This window comes from Panthera leo, chromosome B3 (genome assembly GCF_018350215.1).
Source record: "Panthera leo isolate Ple1 chromosome B3, P.leo_Ple1_pat1.1, whole genome shotgun sequence".
Lineage (NCBI taxonomy): Eukaryota > Metazoa > Chordata > Mammalia > Carnivora > Felidae > Panthera > Panthera leo.
Genome location: NC_056684.1, coordinates 12,720,776 through 12,733,954, shown reverse-complemented (window position 1 = coordinate 12,733,954; position 13,179 = coordinate 12,720,776). Strand labels below are relative to the sequence as shown.

The following is a 13,179-nucleotide window of genomic DNA, read 5'->3' as shown; positions in this document are numbered from 1 at the left end:
ACCCGTCCACCGGGCTGGCCGATACACTTGACGTATGGGAACCGCCTGGGCACGTCAGGGTTGCCGAGGTACAGAGATTGGGGGAAAGTGTGCTTTGAGTCCTGCAGAACCCTGTGGAGTAAGTGTCTTTCTAACATCCACTTCTATACGACCTGCTTCCCTTTGTCTAACCTCCCTTCTTAACACTTGTCCAATTCACCCTACTTTCTATCCAGCCTGTAGGATTTGTCTGGCCACGCCAAGCACTGTATTACGCCTGGGCGTCGGTTTACCCCGTTCTTGATCACCTGTCTTCTCTAGCTTCCTGATCAAGACTCGCTTATCCTTCAGGAATCAGCAGAAATGCTTCTCCCCTCTCCAGTTGAGACGCTCTTATCCGTGCTCCCATAATCCCTTGTGCACACCTCTATATATCCCCAAGTCTGTTACAGGGTGAGTGAATCCTTTTTCTTTTAATGTTTTTATTATTTATTTTTGAGAGGGGAAGAGAGAGAAAGAGAGAGAGTAGGGGAGGGGCAGAGACACAGAGGGAGACCCAGAATCTGAAGCAGGCTCTAGGCTCTGAGCTGTCAGCATAGAGCCCAACGCGGGGCTCGAACTCACAAACCGTGAGATCGTGACCTGAGCCCAAGTGGACGCTTAACTGACTGAGCCACCCAGGCGTCCCCAGGCCGAGTGCATTCTTACTCGTTTATCTCCTGCTTTAAATTCTGAGCTCCTCAAGGGCAAATTCCGCCTTATTGTTGTATTCCCTATGCCCGCCACACAATTTGACATGAATAAGTGCCCAATAGTTGTTGAGTGGAAGTCAAGATAGATGTTCATGTTCACATCAAACAAAATAATGCCTGTCAATATCACCTGGAATTCTCAATGACACCCATTGAAAGAGATTGTCCCTCTGTCCTCTGGGAACGAAATGAAGACACATGAATACGGAATGCGTGTCTGAAGCAATGATTTCAACTCAGATAGAAGCCAGTGCCCAGAATGTGGGGCTTTATCTTAATGCGCTCAAGAGTAGCAGGGAAGGCGGGGTGCCTGGGTGGCTCAGTTGAGCGTCCGACTTCGGCTCAGGTCACGATCTCATGATCCATGGGTTCGAGCCCGCGTTGGGCTCTGTGCTGACGGCTCAGAGCCTGGGGCCTGCTTCAGATTCCGTGTCTCCCTCTCTGTCTGCCCCTTCCCCACTCATGTCCTATCTCTCTCTGTCTCTCAAAAATAAATAAACAGTAAAACAAAAGAGTAGCAGGGAAGGTAAAGGGAAGAAGTGACTGCGGTTATCTGTACTTCTGGCCCCTGTGCTCCTTCAGCCTCCTCGAAGACTGTGCAAATCTCTCTTAGCAAATGATAACATCATCGTTAGCCACTTTACTAAGTAAACTCAGAATGGAAGCAGACATGCCATGTTGAAACAACCACAAGAAACTTCACTGCAACCTCTTGAGAAATGACCACAACTGGCGAAAAAAAAAAAAAAAACAACCACTAAAATGATAAGTCAAAACAAAGCAGAGCAAAACAAGACAAACCAATAACGAGCTTTAATAGCATTTTCCCAGGAACTGAGGTCCCCTTGAAACTGTAGCATATAATAAAGTGGGGCTCTAAGGGCTCTTGGGATTCCCCTGCTCTGAGGCTGTTGGCCTGAAGTCCTGAGAGACCCATTTCTTCAAGACCCAGTCTAGGAGGGGTGGTGCTGTCTGCAGTCTGGCTGGTGTGGGAAGCCAGATTTCTAACCTGAAGGTCACCGGGGCGTTGGCACTCAGCCGAAGTTCAGCTGTGACTTTTCACGTTCTTTCTTCACAGTCCTCTGCCTTCCAGTCACGTCATTTACGTTTCTTAAATCCTGGGTGCTACAATTTCGCTCAAGTTTTTAGGAGGACTGCTCATAGCATGAGCCTTTTATAGGGAAAAGGGGAAAGCAGATGCCTATTTTATTGCTGAGCTTTTATAAACATAATTTTCTGGTTTCGTGCACACAAACGCGATGGTGCACCTAACGCCGTCCATTCGCGTCTTCGCCGCGCAGCCCAGCGTTGAGATCGGTGACTCTGATGGACGCTGGGCTGCTCTTTCCACAATGGCTTTGTGGTTCTTGGAGGAGACCTTGTGAGCAATTTCTGCACAGGAGGATTTGTTGCACCTCAGCTCCTTGACACCGTGGACTAGGAACTTCCAGAAGCCACTGGGCAGCACCTGCTTTGGCTTCTTGTTGCTCCCGCAAACCACATTGGGCGTCAAGATCTGGCCCTTGAGTCTTCTGCGCACCCTATTGTCAATGCCTCTGGGTTTCCACCGTTAATTAATTTTGGCGTAGGGGTCTGCCTGGTGCCAGATGAATTTCTTGGTCCACTTTTTAATGATCTTGGGGCTCACCAGAGGTCGAGGGTGGCCGTGATACGAGAAAGAGAGGTTTGCCACCTCCATAGGCAGTGCCGAGGACGAAAGGGGGCGTCGCCCAGCTTTTCTAAAGAGAAGGAACCGTGGTGGGGGTGGCACCTGGGTGGCTCAGTTGGTTAAGTGACGGGCATTGGTTCAGGTCACGATTTGCAGTTTGTGAGTTCGATCCCCACATGGTGTGGTCTGCTGTCAGAGCGGAGCCTGCTTCCGGTCTTCTGTCTCCCTCCCTCTCTGCCACCCCCCGCCCCCATGCTCTCTGTCTCAAAAATAAATAAATACTAAAAAAAAAAAAAAAAAGAGAGAGAGAGAGAGAAGGAACAAAGCAGTCCCTTTAATGAATGGATTAATCATGATATTTGCTAATCATGAGGCAAACATGGATTCTCATCTTCTATCACAAGTGACTTCTTACATCTATGTAGAGGAATAGTCATATATAAAGAATTACTTTAAGGGCTCCTGGGTGGCTCAGTCGGTTAAGCGGCCGACTTCAGCTCAGGTCATCATCTCCCGGTCCGTGAGTTCGAGCCCCACGTCGGGCTCTATGCTGACAGCTCGGAGCCTGGAGCCTGTTTCAGATTCTGTGTCTCCCTCTCTGACCCTCCCCCGTTCATGCTCTGTCTCTCTCTGTCTCAAAAATAAATAAACATTAAAAAAATGTTTAAAAAGAATTACTTTATTTTTTAATATTATATAGCATATACATAGTAGTAAATAAATCTGCATGCAGCCATCACCCAGCTTCCACAGTTATTAACTCATGACAGTCGAGTTTCACCTCTATCCCTACTCACTTTCTCCCTCACACACGGATTATTTTGAAGCAAATCCAAGACATATCATTTCATTCATAAATATTTCAATATGTATAGGAATTACTTTACATATTATGAATTGAAGCTCCCTTTTCTTCAGTTCACTAGATTTCAAAACAATAATCTTTAAGCAAGAGAGAACAGTATTGATCCAAATAACTTAAATTAACTGGCCTACTTCCTGCCGATAATATAGGAGGCCTCTTTCTCTCTCAATTGACATTTCCATTCCATTTGACCTATCAATATATAGCAAAAGAAAGAGTTCTGTAATGAATAATAATCTGTAGATAACATGATGAATACCGAATTGCCCTTGCTCATTCCTGTTTAATCTTTGCTTTTTTAACATCTTCCATTGATTAATTTATTTATTCAGCTTTCACAAGGGATATTCTGAGAACCGATGCGGGGCTCGAACCCATGAACCGTGTGATCATGACCTGAGCTGAAGTCGGACACTTAACTGACTGAGCCACCCAGGCACCCAATTTCTTTCTTTCTTTCTTTCCTTTTTTTGAATAAGCCACAGATTTTTTTTTAATGTGGTGATAAACATAATAATGTTTATACAGTAACTCATCATTCTCCTGGCGTTTAGAGGTTGTTACCAACAAATAATAATATTTTCAACACATACTAAGATCACATGTATGTTTTGGGATTTGTTGCCTAATCTATTTCTAGCATGATGTATTGATCCTCTTTTTTCTTTTTATGCTAACATTACAGTGTTTTAATTATTATAAATTTATAACAAGATGATATCTGATAGTTCTACCTTGTTCTTTCTTTCTTTCTTTCTTTCTTTCTTTCTTTCTTTCTAGAATTGTCTTCACTATTCTTGGCCCTTTATACTTCTATACAGATTTTGTTTTACTTATTTTACTTTAATTTATACTTCTGTATAAATTTTAGAATTAATTTGTCTGTATTCATAAAAAAAAAAAAAAACCTTTCTGGGGGGGGGTGCCTGGGTGGCTCAGTCGGTTGAGTGTCTGACTTTGCTCAGGTCATGATCTCACAGTCTGTGAGTTCGAGCCCCGCGTCGGGCTCTGTGCTGACAGCTCAGAGCCTGGGGCCTGCTTCAGGTTCTGTGTCTCCCTCTCTCCCTCTGACCCTCCTCCATTCACGCTCTGTCTCTCTTTGTCTCAAAAATAAATAAACATTAAAAAAAAAAACCTACTGGGATGTTAACTGTAATTTTATTAACTTTATAGATCTATGTGGCAATATTCACCATCCTAAAAATATTAATTTTTTCCACTCATAGACATGTTGTACCTTCTAATTTATTCATATAGATCTCTTGTTTTTGCATTCTTCAATACAGGTCTTGCTTCTTCTTTTGATGTTTACCCTTAATAATTTCAATTGCTCATTTGAATGAGATATTTGTTCTACCTAACAGTTTTTCCAATGGATTATCTTTTTTTTATTTTTCAGTACATGAAGTTTATTGTCAAATTGGCTTCCATACAACACCCAGTGCTCATCCCAAAACGTGCCCTCCTCAATACCCATCACCCACCCTCCCCTCCCTCCCACCCCCCATCAACCCTCAGTTTGTTCTCAGTTTTTAAGAGTCTCTTATGCTTTGGCTCTCTCCCACTCTAACCTCTTTTTTTTTTCCTTCCCCTCCCCCATGGGTTTCTGTTAAGTTTCTCAGGATCCACATAAGAGTGAAACCATATGGTATCTGTCTTTCAATGTATGGCTTATTTCACTTAGCCTCACACTCTCCAGTTCCATCCATGTTGCTACAAAGGGCCAGATTTCATTCTTTCTCATTGCCACGTAGTACTCCATCCAATGGATTATCTTTGAAGGATAGGCATGCTACTGTGTTTTCCTACAGTTAGCATGCTAGCAGAACTCCCTATGCTATTAGTTTGACTATAGAGACGATTATACCTTCACTTTGGACAATCACGTGTCTGGGAATAACGCCAGTTTTGTCTCTCTTTGGCTGGCTCTTGTAACTCCCTTTATTTTTTCATTTATTTCATTGTCTTGGGCCTCTAATACACTTTTGAAGAGAAAAGTGATCCTGACTTTGAACCAGACTCAAGTGGGTATACTTATCAACATTTATCACATAAATATCGAGATTTTTCTTATGGTAATTTTGTAAATGTTTCCCACTTATGCACCTACGCACATACCTATTGGCACTTATGCTGGATACTTCTCGAAGCAAACGGATGTGCATTATTTACTTTTATTCTCACACCAAATTTATGGGGGAGGCACTATTATTTTACCTATTTTGAAGCCGAAGAAACAAATGCACACCTGTGGTAACACAGCTGGTAAGTCAGCGAGCAAGAATTTCAATCTAGCAAGATGTCTTCCCCCAATCTTCCGTTCTCAGCCCCCATTCAAGAGTCACCCCCCCTAAGTTCGCAGATACTTAACATCTACTTTAGATGAAACCTGTAACGGTGCTGACCTTAATATTTTTCATTCTTGCCCTGTGTTTCCCTGTCTTATCATATTTGGAGAGAGGAGTGCTAAATCTCTCACTAGGATTGCGCGTGTCAGTTTGGTCACATAAGTTTTTTGAAGTACAGTGTAACATTCAGAACGGTTGTATTTTAGTCGTGGATTACACGTTTTCACTGTCTTCTAGCTTTAAGAATTGTTCTTGAGAAATTCCTCATTACGATGATTCTCCACCTATTGTGTGACATCTGATTTTTCTCTATGAAGGTTTTTAGGGTTACTTTATTTTTCTCTGAAGTTCTAAAATTTTAAGATAGGGGCGCCTGGATGGTTCCGTTGGTTAAGTGTCTGACTCTTGATTTTGGCTCAGGTCATGATCTCACGGTCATGGGATGAGCCCTGTGTTGGGCTCTGTACTGACAGCACGGAGCCTGCTTGGGATTCTGTCTCTCCCTTGCCCTCTGCCCCTCCCCTGCTTGTGCGTGTGCGTGCACACATTTCCTCTCTCTCTCAAAATGAGTAAATCAAATTAAAAATAAAATAAAACAAAATTAAGTGCCTTGGTGTGTGTGTGTGTGTGTGTGTGTGTGTGTGTACTTTCTCATTGTTCTGGATATGCGATAATGTTCTTTAAACTAAAATACCAGTATTTTAGTTCTGGGAAATTTTCCTGTACTATTTTTTTTTATAATTTCTTCCTTTCCATTTCTTACCCTCTCTCTTTCTGGAAATACTAAGGCCAGATGCTGGATCTAAAATAATCTTCTAATTGTTTCTGCCACCCACCTCTTATGGTCATATCTCTGACTTCTTATGAGTTTTCTATACTATATCTTCAAAAATTCTATTAAATCTTATTTTAATTTTCATATATTCTTTCTCGTTTGTTGAAAATTCTTTCAAAAAATTATGCCCTTGTCGGGTGCCGGAGTGGCTTGGTCAGTTAAGCGTCTGACTTCAGCTCAGGTCATGATCTCACAGTCTGTGAGTTCAAGCCCTGCGTCAGGCTCTGTGCTGACAGCTCAGAGCCTGGAGCCTGCTTCATATTCTGGGTCTCCCTCTTTCTCTGCCCCTCCCCCACTTGCACTCTGTCTCTCTCTTTTAGAAACAGATAAAAATTAAAAAATGATTTTCTTGATTCATGGAAGGAATACCTTTTCTTATCTCTCCGTTGGTATGTGTGTGTGTGTGTGTGTGTGTGTGTGTGTGTGTTTAATTTTTTTCCCAGAATATGCATTGCTCTGTTTCCTCTGAATTCTTTCTTTTTCTGTTTCTTTTAATCTTTTAATTTATTGCAGGGATTTCCACAAATAACAAGGGATCTACTCTTCATTCCTAAATAAGGAAATAGTGAAATGTTGAGGGTAAGCCGTGTACGTGGTAAGATCTATCAACTGGTAAACTTTATTAGAGAAAGAAAAATTGAACAGGGATCTGGAAGTTTCCTTTAGAGATGAATATCTGTAGGTCTTGTTACCTTGGATGATTCTATTTTGCCAAGTTAGAATCCTTACACATCTGCCCTTGGGGTTTTAAGCCTGTACTCTGGCACTCTGGGGACAAAGTGGAAAATGAGAGAAAGAAAACTTACTGTTCAATATATAGTTGTTTACCTGATCTGCCTTCTGGTGTTTTCAATGGCACTACACACCTGTCCTCGCCCATACCTTGTATCTGGGTGTTCAGAGCCTCGAAACAATCATCCTGTCCAGAGAGTAATCTTTATCTTTTGCTATCGTTTGCTTCTGCGCTTGGCTGGCTGCTTCCTCTGTTGACTTCTGGGATGGTTCGATATACGTGCTGCTTTTTGATACGTAGAGTTTTAAGGGGTTGGTTTCAAGGTTGTCTCTTTTCAGTCCCTCCTTGGTTTCATATCAGTTTTTACACCCGTTTCTCAACTAAGGGTTTTCTCCACGCTGATCAAATTCGAGTGCCCGTGGGGCACCACCATCCGTATAAGCTTGGGTAAGTAGCCTTGTCACAGAACACATGGCTGTGTGGGGAACGGGAGTTTTGTACGTGGCTCAGCTTTTCCCAGATTCGAGGCTTTATGTAGGAAGCCCCCTTTGAGCTTACTGCCCTCTCCACTTCTCTCTGGCACGGGCTCTGGGCTTTAGCCCCAGAAAGAAAGCAACGGTGACATAAAGCCCAACCTCTAAGTTGTATGAGGACTCATTGTTTCCTTGTCTCACTGGCCTTCAATTGCCACTTCCTGTCGGGGTATGAGCTTGCCACGGTGATGGCATCTGGATGTTCCCTTTCTTACCTTCGAACTCTGACATAGTTTTTCTCATACTTCATCTAGTATTTCTGTTGTGGAGAACAAGAGGCAGAAAAGGGAAGGAATAGCCAGAGTCTTCATTTTACAGCTAGTCAGTTACGTGTGTGTGTGTGTGTGTGTGTGTGAAATATTCTTTTTGTGCTTTGACACATTCCACTCCAGGTACAAAGGAGCCCTAAGACATCTTACAGTTTTATAAGTGGAAGGAAGAATTCTTCCATTGGAGTAAAAGCACTCACACCAGAGCACCCTGAGCAAAAAAGAAGGGCACCTGGGTGGCTCAGTCAGTTAAGCCTTGGACTTCGGCTCAGGTCACGATCTCGCGGTCCACGAGTTCGAGCCCCATGTCGGGCTATGGGCTCATGGCTCAGAGCCTGGAGCCTGTTTCAGATTCTGTGTCTCCCTCTCTCTCTGCCCCTCCCCTGCACCCACTCTCTTGCTCTCTGTCTCTCTCTCTCAAAAATAAAATAAAATAAATAAATAAATAAATAAATAAATAAAGAGAAATTGGAAATGTCTATTATTTATACTTACAGAGGCCCACAGAAACTCCCCTAACAGAATACCTCCCCGCCACCCCACCCCAGGCTACTCAAGATATAAAATCACACTCACATGGAGACATTTTTTTTTTTTAAAGTTAAGTGATCTTAATCCAGTCTGTCAATAGATGGGCATTAAGAGGTTCGCGTAAGTCCCCAAATTTTATGCAAACTTGTGTGGCTGTGGAATTCTTTTTTTCAGATGGAATTATCCATTGTATCTACCTTTTGCTGAATCCATAACCCTAATGGTGAAATATGCCCAAGCTTTATTTAACATTTGTATGCTTTTGTTTTTCTTCTCCTTTTTTAAATGTTTATCTGTTTACTTTGAGAGTGAGAGAGAGCCTGCTCGCAAACAGAGGAGGGGCAGAGAGAGAGGGAGGGGCAGAGAGAGAGGGAGGGGGAGAGAGTGTGGGAGGGGCAGAGAGAGAGGGAGGGGCAGAGAGGGGGGGCAGAGAGAGAGGGAGGGGGGCAGAGGGGGGGAGAGAGGGGGGCGGCAGAGAGAGAGGGAGGGGCAGAGAGAGAGGGAGGGGGAGAGAGAGAAGGAGGGGCAGAGAGAGAGGGAGGGGGAGAGAGAGAGGGAGGGGGAGAGAGAATCCCTAGCAAGTTCAGTGCTGTCAGCACAGAGCCCTACCTGGGGCTGCAACTCAGGGACCATGAGATGACGTCTTGAGCCAAAATCCGGAGTCAGTCGCCGAACCGACTGAGCCACCCAGGCTCTCCACCTCCTTTGGTTTCTGAAACGTTCTCTTGAGGGGATTAGTGGGTCCCCAAGGACAGGGACAGTGTCCACTGTTACTTCCTCCTGATCCCAACCCGGTGGCACTTCCAAGTCCATTATGTGCACTTGTCGAAGGAGCGGGAGAGAGAAAGGGGGAATGTTGGAGGGGGCGGTCAAGGGAGGCAACGGTGAATGAGATTCCAGGGATGAAGCCGTCGTCTGGGACAACATATCACTACGCTGAAAACCGTTCCCCAAAGAACAAAGGAAAAGTAATTTTGCCAAGCCCTCCGTGAAGAATTTCTCCTCCACGCTACCAAAACAACGGCAAGGACAAACCCTGCGTGTCCCCGTGCAGCAGAGGGAACGGATATTTCCGAATGCGAGAAGATCTACACTGGTGTTACTGAACACGAAGCACAGAAAAGAAACCGGGGGAGAGTCCGCAGATGGCCGTCCCCATTAACCCATTTAAAAATGATGGGGGGCGGGGGGAATGGGAAGGCAATTTGCAGATCAACTTCCCACCAGGCCTCAAGGGAGCCTCCAATTTTATCCCATCTCCATTAGGGCTTCATGGAAAGACACATGACTCCTTTGTCTCTCGCAATAAGAACCAGGCTCCTCGGACAGATGATGCAAGAGGCAATTATATGCACACCGATTGCTTCCACAGCTTGCAAGAGAAGTCACTGGTATGGAAGCTAGCTGCACAGCTTTTCAAAAAGCCTCTCAATCTGGCCTGTGTTCAATGGCATAAACCCTCCCCCCACCCCCCACTTCCAGTAGATTTTCTAGCTGGAAGGGAAGGGACGATTCAGCAGGTAAACTGCCTACGGGGGCACGTTGTAGTGGGTTGTTTTTTTTTTTCTTTTTTTTCTTTTTTGAGGAGCTGCAGGGTTGCAACTTTGGAATAATGCCTCTGCGCGGGTCTAGTGGAAGCATGGTAAAAATAGATGAGGTGCACGCACGGTGCTGAATAGATACAGTCCCTGACGCCTTTTCAAATATTTCTACAGGTTTTCCGAGCAAAGTCTGCTGCCAATCAGCGATTCACTGGGGAGGAACACTGAGAGGGAAAATAAATCATATGCGGATTCTCGAAGTGGGAGAGAGGTGGGAGACGAAATAACGTGGCAGGGAGGTCAAGGAAATACATTAATGAATAAGTCAATTTCCTAACAAGTGAAAGACACCTTTTGAAAACTTCCAGACTGGCTTATCTGTACAGATCGCCCCCCACCCCCACCCCCAGCCCCAAACTTTTTTCCTCTGCTGACTATTCTACCATTCCTGTAATGTCCTTATTTCCTCCAGTAAATTAGTAAAGCAGGAGTTCTCTGAAATGAAGTCAGTGTTCAGAGCGAAGAAACCCCAAAGCTGCTTGAAACTAGCTGGTGCTTTGGAAACACGTTCAGAGCTGCTCAGGAAAGCACAAATCATTGTTCCCATCTTACAGGCTCTGCACAAGGGTTCGTGTCCCTCTGGAATCATAAATTATCTTTCCAGTAAGGGCACTGGTCAGGTATGGCAAGTCAAGGATAAAGGACAGGCCTCAGACCCCGTTCTGAAATAGGTTAAGCTTGTTATTAGACTACAGTCTCTGCTTTCTGTCCAGACTCTGACTTTCCTCTCTGCATTCCAGCATCTGTGTTTTCCAGAATTAACTGCTGGCCTGGTCCACCTCTCCACACCCACCCCGACTCACCAAATCTGACCTGCCTTAGACCAGTACTGTGTTCACTACAATGTTGGGGATGTGAATTTCTAGAGCTATAATGATATTTACATCCTCGTGGTTTAGATCTCATTTTCTATGTGGCTTTCTTTAAAAAAAAATTTTAATGTTTATATTTGACAGAAAGAGAGACAGAGAGAGACAGAGAGACAGAGAACAAGTGAGGGAGGGGCAGAGAGAGACAGAGACATAATCTGAAGCAGGCTCCAGGGTCTGAGCTGTCAACACAGAGCCTGACGCAGGGCTGAACTCATGAGCCGTGAGATCGTGACCTGAGCTGAAGTCGGGGCTTAACTGTCTGAGCCACCCAGGTGTCCCTCTGTCTGGCTTTCAACCCTACCCCCAGTCAATCACTTACTAGCTCTCTGGTCTTGGGGCAGTTATGAAATTTTTGTGAGCCTCATTTTCTCACCTGTAAAATGGAGATTATAGTAATTATAATTATTCAATTTTGAAAATTAAGTACACTATAATGTGTGATGTATGAGATGTTGCTCACAAAATACATGTGCAATACTCAATAAAGAGTACTATTATTATTTTTGTCATTACTGTTGAAAAAGAGTATTAGCACAAACAGAAGATTTCTTAGTGGTAGCTCCTTATAAATCATTAAGGAAGATGTTGAATGGGAAAAGTTCTGTGTCATAGGCAAAGTCTATTTTTATGTCTGTCTGTCTGTCTGTTTCTATTATCTATCTATAATCTATCTATCTATCTATCCATCCATCCATCCATCCTTCTTTTCCTCCTCCACCTCCTTCTCTTTCTTTTTTCGTCTCTCTCTCTCCATCTATCACTCTATATCGGGGCACATATGTGATAATGGGCAAGATCTGAAATGGGAAATAACTCAGAGTTTCGAGGGTGTGTGATTGTCATAGGAATAGGAACAGTATTAACTTACTTGAATGATGAGTGTGTGTTTATCACATCTCTGATTTTAACGACTCTGTTATTGAATCCATTTATGTATTCCATCGTTCCATCAATATTTCATGAGACCCACCATTTGCCAGCCCCTGAATGAGATGCTGGAGCCACAGAAACGAATCTCCCACAGTCCCTGCCTTTAAAAAGTTTATGGTTCCACCACAAAGCCAACAATTCAACAAACAACTTCAATAGGAGTCCAATATTGAATAAGCTTGTTAATGCCTGTTAAACACAATGTCTCTACGCAGAATCCTGACCTCAGCGGCCCCACAACTCATCCTCGGGGGGATGTTCTTATTAAGTGGCTCAGCCTCCCCAGAGGGACGTTAGCCAAACATCTCTTGTTGGGGGCTAAGGCTATTTTCAGTCTTGGTATACACATCTGTCAGCAATATAACCCAGAGAGTGCTGCTGCTCATTCAATACTGTTCAAAGGCTCGTTGAAGAGTGTGGTTTAAAAAGCACATGCCCTATGGTATCTAACAGTTTTCTAAAACATGGCGTTCATTGGAGCCTGATCAGCAGAGAACCAGAAGTGTGACTGCATTACCGTGATTATTCACTGGCTCCTACCCTTTGCTCTTGGCTCTTGGTCTATTATCATCGGCTGATACTGAGACTTGTGATAAAGATAAAATCCCAGAAAAATTATTATTAGATCAATTGAAAGATAGATTTGAGCCGCCCCTTGGACTGCCCCCCTCTTGGCTGCAATGTAGCCTTTTCATGACTGCACATGCCTCCCGGGATACAAACCTCTGTCTTGAAAAAAGTAAATATATGCCGTTGGTCAGATATCACCCTCAAGCCACTTGACCATCTCTGCTCCTCTTCAGAGCCAACTTTCTTGAAAGAGTTGACTCTGCACCCTGTCTCTGCATCCTCCCTCCTATTCATGTCCCCTCTCCTAGTCAGAAAAGTTAAGTGATATGGAAGATGAACATAGGAAGTATACTATCTACCTAATAACATGTCACTTGATGGTTATTTTTCCTCTTACTCTGTTTTTAGAGATTTCTTGGACTTTATGTTTTAGGTCAACAATTTGGTTTCCAGCAATTTCTGTTGTATCATTTTGCTGTTTTGTTATTTTTTTGTGATCATATTTTTAATGTTTTCTTCATAGCTTAGAATTTTTTTTACTCCTTTTTTTTCTAACACCCTCTTCTTGTTTCATGGGTTAAATAGGCTCGTAAACCTCTCTTTGGATACTGATTTGATTTTTGTTTGTGTCGTGCAGTTCTTTTTCATTTTTCCCTCCTTCAGGCTATCGTTTTTTATTTTTCCTAAAACCC

The 13,179-nt window shown here is 43.5% G+C and overlaps 1 pseudogene; it reads right to left on the bottom strand.

The window, feature by feature from the left end:
* Nucleotides 1–1,999: 1,999 nt before the first annotated feature.
* Nucleotides 2,000–2,430, bottom strand: LOC122221477 (annotated as a pseudogene).
* Nucleotides 2,431–13,179: the final 10,749 nt, after the last annotated feature.